This window comes from Entelurus aequoreus, linkage group LG03, assembly GCF_033978785.1.
Source record: "Entelurus aequoreus isolate RoL-2023_Sb linkage group LG03, RoL_Eaeq_v1.1, whole genome shotgun sequence".
Taxonomy (NCBI): domain Eukaryota; kingdom Metazoa; phylum Chordata; class Actinopteri; order Syngnathiformes; family Syngnathidae; genus Entelurus; species Entelurus aequoreus.
The window spans coordinates 9,045,354-9,054,428 of record NC_084733.1 but is presented as its reverse complement, the minus strand read 5'-3'; the positions used below and the strand labels follow the sequence as shown (position 1 = coordinate 9,054,428).

General features: G+C 39.7%; 1 protein-coding gene across 3 annotated transcripts in view; it reads right to left on the bottom strand.

Annotated features, from left to right (window-relative positions):
- Window positions 1-9,075, bottom strand: part of LOC133646099 (uncharacterized protein KIAA1522 homolog) — an 80,673-nt gene that overhangs the window by 18,767 nt on the left and 52,831 nt on the right. The window contains exon 1 of one of the 3 annotated variants that reach the window (XM_062041107.1): window positions 4,221-4,336. The exons of the other annotated variants lie outside the window; for them this stretch is intronic. The gene's annotated coding sequence lies outside the window, so the exon portion shown is untranslated. Of the gene's footprint in view, window positions 1-4,220; window positions 4,337-9,075 lie in introns of those variants that run through there. 3 annotated transcript variants of the gene reach the window in all.

Here is a 9,075-nt window from a genome sequence, read left to right as displayed (position 1 = left end):
GGAAGCATCTGTTGACGTCGGTGGTAAACCATAAAAACTATGCCACTGTCCACATGCTTTTGGAACCTACAGTAACTATGTAGTGCAGTGACATGCACATCATAAGACGTTTAAAAACAAAAAATGGAATTCACACTATTCTGCCAATAAAGCGCTCTAAAAAAACCTCCATCAACGTTGTATGAACATGATGTAAGTATGGGTGCAATAGATTACTCCTCTTAGCTTCATTGTTAGCTACCTCGTACTTGTCGGATATTACAAATTAGAATGCATAAAAAAAGAAAGACCGACCATATGTGGTTTTAAATAGGGATTGTGAATGATCCCAAAAGGAAGTGCATTTCCCCTTTAACAAAGATAACAAAGCTTTATTTTGATTGACACTGTCATGTAATAAATGGAGTGAAGCAACTTGTCCGTCATCCACTCTCTTTGTATCTCTGGGTGGAGGCGGGGACACAAGTATACACACGCAGAAATAGATGCTGGTAACTTAAACGTAAGGTAAAGTATATCCATCCATCCATCCATTTTCTACCGCTTGTTCCTTTTGGGGTCGCCGGGGGAGCTGGAGTCTATCTCAGCTGTATTCGGGCAGTAGGCGGGGTTCGCCCTGGACAAGTTGAGGTAAAAAATATGTCAAATGGAATGACTTTTCCCTTATCCCATTACGGACATTTCTTGAAAGTTTGATGAAAATTCTATAGCGAAATGAAAGAAACAGAGTGAACTCTCTTGTCTCCACTTTCTTTGTCTCTGCAAAGCCGCTAGCATACGTGCACACAAAATTTGAAGCTCACTTCACAAACATAAGGTAACATAGTAGAAATGATCAAGATCAGGCGCAGAATATAATCAATTGTTCCTTATCCCATTTCGGACATTTCCTAAAGATTTCATCAATGTCCACTCATAACTTTTTGAGTTAAACAAACCAACAGACATCCCCAGCGATTGCATAACCTACTGGCGGAGGTAATGGTAACTACAACAATAATACAAACCCCGTTTCCATATGAGTTGGGAGATTGTGTTAGATGTAAATATAAACGGAATACAATTATTTGCAAATCATTTTCAACCCATATTCAGTTGAATATGCTACAAAGACTACATATTTGATGTTCAAACTGATAAACTTTTTTTTTTGTGCAAATAATCATTAACTTTAGAATTTAATGCCAGCAACACGTGACAAAGAAGTTGGGAAAGGTGGCATTAAATACTGATAAAGTTGAGGAATGCTCATCAAACACTTATTTGGAACATCCCACAGGTGAACAGGCAAATTGGGAACAAGTGGGTGCCATGATTGGGTATAAAAGTAGATTCCATGAAATGCTCAGTCATTCGCAAACAAGGATGGGGCCACCACTTTGTCAACAAATGCGTGAGCAAATTGTTGAACAGTTTAAGAAAAACCTTTCTCAACCAGCTATTGCAAGGAATTTAGGGATTTCACCATCTACGGTCCGTAATATCATCAAAGGGTTCAGAGAATCTGGAGAAATCACTGCACGTAAGCACTAAGACCGTGACCTTCTATCCCTCAGGCTGTACTGCATCAACAAGTGACATCAGTGTGTAAAGGATATCACCACATGGGCTCAGGAACACTTCAGAAACCCACTGTCAGTAACTACAGTTGGTCGCTACATCTGTAAGTGCCAGTTAAAACTCTTCTATGCAAGGCGAAAACCGTTTATTAACAACACCCAGAAACACCGTCGGCTTCGCTGGGCCTGAGCTCATCTAAGATGGACTGATACAAAGTGGAAAAGTGTTCTGTGGTCTGACGAGTCCACATTTCAAATTGTTTTTGGAAACTGTGGACGTCGTGTCCTCCGGACCAAAGAGGAAAAGAACCATCCGGATTGTTATAGGCGCAAAGTTGAAAAGCCAGCATCTGTGATGGTATGGGGGTGTATTAGTGCCCAAGACATGGGTAACTTACACATCTGTGAAGGCGCCAATAATGCTGAAAGGTACATAGAGGTTTTGGAGAAACATATGTTGCAATCCAAGCAACGTTACCATGGACGCCCCTGCTTATTTCAGCAAGACAATGCCAAGCCACGTGTTACATCAGCGTGGCTTCATAGTAAAAGAGTGCGTGTACTAGACTGGCCTGCCTGTAGTCCAGACCTGTCTCCCATTGAAAATGTGTGGCGCATTATGAAGCCTAAAATACCACAACGGAGACCCCCGGACTGTTGAACAACTTAAGCTGTACATCAAGCAAGAATGGGAAAGAATTCCACCTGAGAAGCTTAAAAAATGTGTCTCCTCAGTTCCCAAACGTTTAGTGAGTGTTGTTAAAAGGAAAGGCCATGTAACACAGTGGTGAACATGCCCTTTCCCAACTACTTTGGCACATGTTGCAGCCATGAAATTCTAAGTTAATTATTATTTGCAAAAATAATTAGATTGTGCAAGTAAATGGGTGATGAGTGTATGTTTAATATTGTTTATCTTTATTATCATATTTCGCCAGTATCTTTAGCAGTTCTTTTTTGTGGCAAATGAATAAACTGTCCTCCAATCACGACACTTATCTAACACTAAAGTACAGGGGTCAGGGGACAGTGCCAGGGGTCACTTACACACAACATATGTAATTCATTTTCCTTGATCTAACATTTTTATCTACTGAATGCGTCATTATTGACCTAAAACAAGTCAAATTTCACTTTTCTGAACGACAATACAAACTAATGTAGTCACAACAGTGACACAACAATGACTTTTTAAAGCTACTGTTGACAGGTAGATATTATAATATATACAGCTTCACAAGTTGGGGAAAAGTCATTCTGGTGACATGTAGAATGTGCGCTCTTTTGAAGTCTCTACTGATGATATGTGACTACAATCCCCTGATGGAAATCCGGCACATAGACTTACACACCTCAAAGTCCTTGCCCTAACTTGTCCCTCGCTCTCGTTTTACTGGTTGACAGCCATGTAGAGACATTCAGATTCTGGTGCCGCCTTGTTTATCAAACACAACCATCTAAACACAAAGACAGTGGGAAAGATGTCTTTTCTCGCATTCTCAGTTGACAGTTTTAGAGATTAAAAGGTGGAGGGTTTATGCACCCTCTACAACATGCGGTTTACTTGTAATGTCTAGTATATGGTAAAATTTTAATCTCACTTTTCGAGCTGATGTATGTTGACTATTTAGCTCACTTTCTTCACATTTGAAGTAGAAATTGAATCTAAATGTTAAATCTAAATCTAAATGTTAAACATAAATGTTAACGCTAAAGATGATATATCTATATAAATGTTGCTTACTATGTTAGTAAGCATTGGACCGGAAATTCTACCTTTACAAAGACAGGTCAGAAATCCTAAACTTTCAACTTCCCTTTAACCAAAATTCACAAGCCATCCACAAGTGAATTTTACAGGGGTTTTTTTTGTTTATTAATTACAGCAATACCGATAGAACGCCACTATGTGTCAGTAGTTTATGTTCCCTCTCTTCCTCAAAAGTGAGTTTTACTTTATTTTGGGGCTGTCGCTTAATCCACCACCATTATTAATCTGATTAAAATTTGTAATGCAGTAAACCCCATCTGCAGCGCAAAATGAAAAATGTAAAAAATGTATATTTAAGATACGTCTCTGGCAACACATTCCGGCCATTTTGTCCAGGTAGTATGCCTACCCATCATCGTCATATACTGTATACGGGGTATTGGATAGAAGTCTTTGGTGAGCCATGCAGTACTTACTCTTTGCCGGAGAAGCAATATAAACATAAACACTACTCCAAAACAGCAGTATGATCCGCTTTTGTTGTTTGGTAAAGAACACTTAACATGCATGCACCTTTTTTTACAAATTAGTCCAAATCGTCAACACTAACAATGTACAATAGTGAAAATCAACGGCCAAAAAGAAATTGTTTTTAAACTGTAACTTAGGCTCAATTCGAATACCCATCATACGCCCTTGTTTTTGCCCTCCCTCCTTAATTTTTGCACATTCACGTCAATTGAGAGGCGTTCAAATTATCCGTCAGGTACGGGGGAAGGGCGAAGTACCTCCCTCGAAGCGAAGGAGAAAGATGTAAGAACCAGAAACCCAGAGAAGCGTACAAAAGTAATAAACATAATTAATGATTTTCCTTTAGACTTTAAACCTTTGCTACTGCACGTAAATATTGTCTTCAAACACAAATACACAATGAAACACATTTTACATACCTCAAGCTGATGCGCCAGCACTTGAAAATTTCGCCAAAAACGTCTTCTAAAGGGTCTTCTTCTTAATAAAGACAGGTGGAAAAATAGAAAGAGCACAAGCAAAGCCGAACTTTCTGTGCGACAGCATCCTGAAAGTAAACATTTGTCGCGTCTGCCTAACGTCACTGCTGGCAAAAGGGAGGACTGATGACGTAGCGAGACTTGAGCAACGTCCGTATTTGCCATGGCACTAGATTCTAGAACCAATTGGGAAGGTCAATTAGAAGAGGCAAGGAGGAGGGGGGAGAATTCGAATCGAGCTTTAGTCAACCCCTTTCCCAGCAGTCCTGTTGCGAGACTTGAGAACAGACTACATAGCATACTGTAACTGAGCCTCTCTTGGTAGGCTTCAGTCAGATCCCAATAAATCCTCTACAGGAGAATGGGAACTATTTAGGCTGCCAAGTGCTTGTTTAAGTGCAGCTTTACCGACTGTACAGCAATAAAATTAGATTTGAAGTCACAATGTAGCTCTACGCTACAACAGGGTGAGTTGGGACAAATGTAAATAGGGCTTCTGTGAGCTTATCACTGCAGGTGACCTCGACAGAACACTGTGTTCTAGGAGAGGAAACAAACCAGCACCTTTTCTCACCCAAAACCATCTGTAATGATGGTGCTAAGTAAAGGTGTAATAGAATGTGTATTTATAACGGGATTTTTCAGTACGGTACAGAAGCTGAGAAGCAAAACCAATTCCCCACACGGTACACATTAAAAATATGTTTAAGGTTAAGTCTACTCAAAAAACAAATACAGAGCATCCCAGACTTGGGCCAGGGGAAGTAAAACCGGATTCCATAAAAGCACCTGTGAACAACATGAACCGTTGTAACCACACTGTGCTTTATTTTGGTGCTAAATGAATCCAGACTCAGTCACCTTGGCAGTGATATTGTGCAAGTAACGTTTCTAAGTAATAGCATCAACCCTTACAACATCGCTAACAAAATAACAATAACACGGCATTTCCTCACCTGTGAGCGAATTTGCATTCACAAACCCTCGGAATTATGAGCATCAAACAATACTACTTAAGTAAGTTGTCTTTTAGCACATTCTATATTTTATGTTTTGCTGCAATAATGATGAAAAAGAGTTGTAGTTTTATTTCTTATTTTGAATACATTACTTAGTTATAATTATATTCATATATAATTGAAGTATTTAAATTACTAGTCCGTTCAACTTGAATGCCACAAAATTCCATACAAATAAAAATATATATTTTTTGTAGGCTTCCCATTTTGTAAGTAAATGGTAAAATGGAAAATGGTCTGTATTTATAAAGCACTTTACTATACCTGCATGATACCCAAAGCGCTTTACATTATACATCACATTCACAGGTTTGGGCACCGTTTAAGCATCAGCACTGTTTTTAAAGTACCGATTTGGTACTAGTATTGATTAAGATGTACACGCTATCCATCCCTTGCGATAGGGCTCAGGAGAAGACAGGGCATTAAAGTCTATTTTCTACATTTCGCTGGGAAATACTTTAACGAGTGAATACAAGCTGATGAGACGAAGGAAGTGTGCCGCCATTATTCAGGCTAGTACAAAAAAACGGTACGACAACCTGGACTGTTAATGAAGAAGAAGGAACTTTCATTCCCTAAAATAGTAGTTTAGTTACTGTTGCACCTTTCTGCTAGCTCCATACTTGTCCAAAAAATAAAATATGCTAAAATGTTGGCTTGTTGATGTACATTCACCTGGTTTTAGCATCTTTAATCCACAAAAAGTAGCTCATTCATCCATTGATTGTTTTATTTTGATCATAAGGGGAGCTGTTTACACAGAAGCTAAGGATCTGTTGCACTTTGTTCCATTATTGTACAGGAAATGAACTAAACATAAAACCGAGAAACATATCAAACCATGATAACAGTGTACTTCAATCCTAGAATTTTATGACATAGTTCTACTCTTAAGTCTTACTGTTTAAAGCAGCTTCATTTGACCGCAATTTACGGGCTGGTGAGACACAAAACCAACAGTTGTCAGTCTTTGTGTGTCCATGCAACACTGCACGGACAAACATTTTCCATTCTTGACAAAGGTCCTTTGTAGCGTACTGTATCCTGCAAATGAATGATTGATGATGTCATTATTAGGTGGCGTCTTCTGGCAGTCAACCCCAGACGACATCAAATCCAAGTGCATTACGCAAATAAAAGGTGGAAATTGGTACTCTGTAAATCTCATTTCAATGACCTGAAATGACCTCTTCAGCCATTTTAGTGATGACTCAACTTAAATACAATCCCCACAAAAGCCTGTTATCATACATAAGCACCATTTAGCATTCAGCCAGTCAAGCTGAAAAAAGTCCCCTCGTGTCAGCGAGTGTCATTACAAAACATAGCGCTTTTTTTGAGAAACTGTGGTTTGGAGCCTGACTTGAACCTCAACTCGGAGGTGAAAACATAGTAATAAGATGCTTCATCACTTTCCAAACTGAAGGGAGGAGAGTAAGTCAAACCTGTTTTGTTTGTCTGCCGTCATTGCATCATCATCACGACAACAACAATAACACGACATCTTGTGAACCACGCACAAAAACAGCCTGACAAACAACCGTAGGACCGACAACATCAACATAGAGCCTTATTTCCACCAAGATGGGTTTGATAATTATCTGTTGACCAATCAATGGACCAGTTTGCCTATAGATTTTTGCATAAGGTAAAGTATGTTCATTTAAATTACAAGAAGTCGAAAAAAGACTGTAGTTGAGGGGCGCAGGGGAGACGTTCCTCCAGAGTCTATGTACTTCGGGGCTAACAACCTTCACTTTACCCAGAAGTGGGTCTTTACAGCTGAGGGTGAATGACGAGGTCGGCGGTTTGTTACAACTTTGTGACTTTATTGGACGCAGCCATCCACCAAGCTAGAGCACCTGTACGCACTCACTGTTGCCGTTCCCTCACCTCTCTCGCCCACTCACTCACTGACATCACTCACCTCACATGCTGTCATATCTTAAAGGGCCACACACACACACACACACACACACACACACATACGCTACTCTCATATCAACTAACAAGACATCATGGCGAAGCCAGAAGTCGAGTTTCTTAACATGGAGACATTCTCAATACTTTTCTTTTGTCGAGCACAAAGAAAATAACATTTTAGTTAAATGTAAGTTGTGTCTTGGATCAAAGATGCTATCTACTTAAAGGCCAACTGAAATGAATTTTTTTTATTTAAACGGGGATAGCAGATCCATTTTATGTGTCATACTTGATCATTTCGCGATATTGCCATATTTTTGCTGAAAGGATTTAGCAGAGAACAACACCGATAAAGTTCGCAACTTTTGGTCGCTGATAAAAAAAAGCCTTGCCTATACCGGAAGTAGCGTGACGTCACAGGAGGAAGGACTCCTCACATTTTCCCATTGTTTACAATGCAGCGAGAGAGATTCGGACCGAGAAAGCGACGATTACCCCATTAATTTGAGAGAGGATGAAAGATTTGTGGATGAGGAAAGTGAGAGTGAAGGACTACAGTGCAGTGCAGGACGTATCTTTTTTCGCTCTGACCGTAACTTAAGTACAAGGGTTCATTGTATTCCACACTTTCTCCTTTTTATATTGTGGATCACGGATTTGTATTTTAAACCACCTCGGATACTATATCCTCTTGAAAATGAGAGTCGAGAACGCGAAATGGACATTCACAGTGACTTTTATCTCCACAACAATACATCGGCGAAGCTCTTTAGCTACTGAGCTAACGTGATAGCATCGGGCTCAAATGCAGATAGAAACAAAATAAATAAACCCCTGACTGGAAGAATAGACAGAAGATCAACAATACTATTAAACCATGGACATGTAAATACACGGTTAATAATTTCCAGCTTGGCGAAGCTTAACAATGCTGTTGCTAACGACGCCATTGAAGCTAACTTAGCTACGGGACGGCGGCGGGCGTTGTAGCTTTCGATGACACCCCGGCCGCCATCAGAGTCGGCAAGAAACATATATTTCCCCAAAGTTACGTGCGTGACATGCACATAGCGACACGCACGTACGGGCAAGCGATCAAATGTTTGGAAGCCAAAGCTGTACTCACGGTAGTGCGTCTGCTATCCATCTCAAAGTCCTCCTGGTTGTTTTGCTGTAGTCCGCCGCTAATACACCGATCGCACCTACAGCTTTCTTCTTTGCAGTCTCCATTGTTCATTAAACAAATTGCAAAAGATTCACCAACACAGATGTCCAGAATACTGTGGAATTTTGGGATGAAAACAGAGCGTTTTGTATCGGATTCAATGGGTCCGAATACTTCCGTATCAACCATTGACGTCACGCGCATATGTCATCATACATAGACGTGTTCAACCGGAAGTGTGGCGGGAAAATTAAAATTGCACTTTATAAGTTAACCCGGCCGTATTGGCATGTGTTGCAATGTTAAGATTTCATCATTGATATATAAACTATCAGACTGCGTGGTCGGTAGTAGTGGGTTTCAGTAGGCCTTTAAAGTTAAAGTTAAAGTGCCATTATGTTGCAGCTATTTAAAATAGTTTTGTCAATTTGTTCTGGCCTGAAATAAATTGGCCCTTTGAAACATATCTTTGTCTTTGTGTGTTGTAAGTATACCACATTGCTTTCTGAGTTCAGTGATGCAAATGCATGCCAAGTTGATCAACAGATTGTATTATTCTCCAGTGCAATAACAGTACTGAAATGAAGGCTAAAAGGGCATTAATGGGAGCCTTAAAAAAAAAAGAGAAAAAAAAGAAGTAACTAAATAGTTACTTTTCACAGTAACACATTACTTTTTGGTGTAA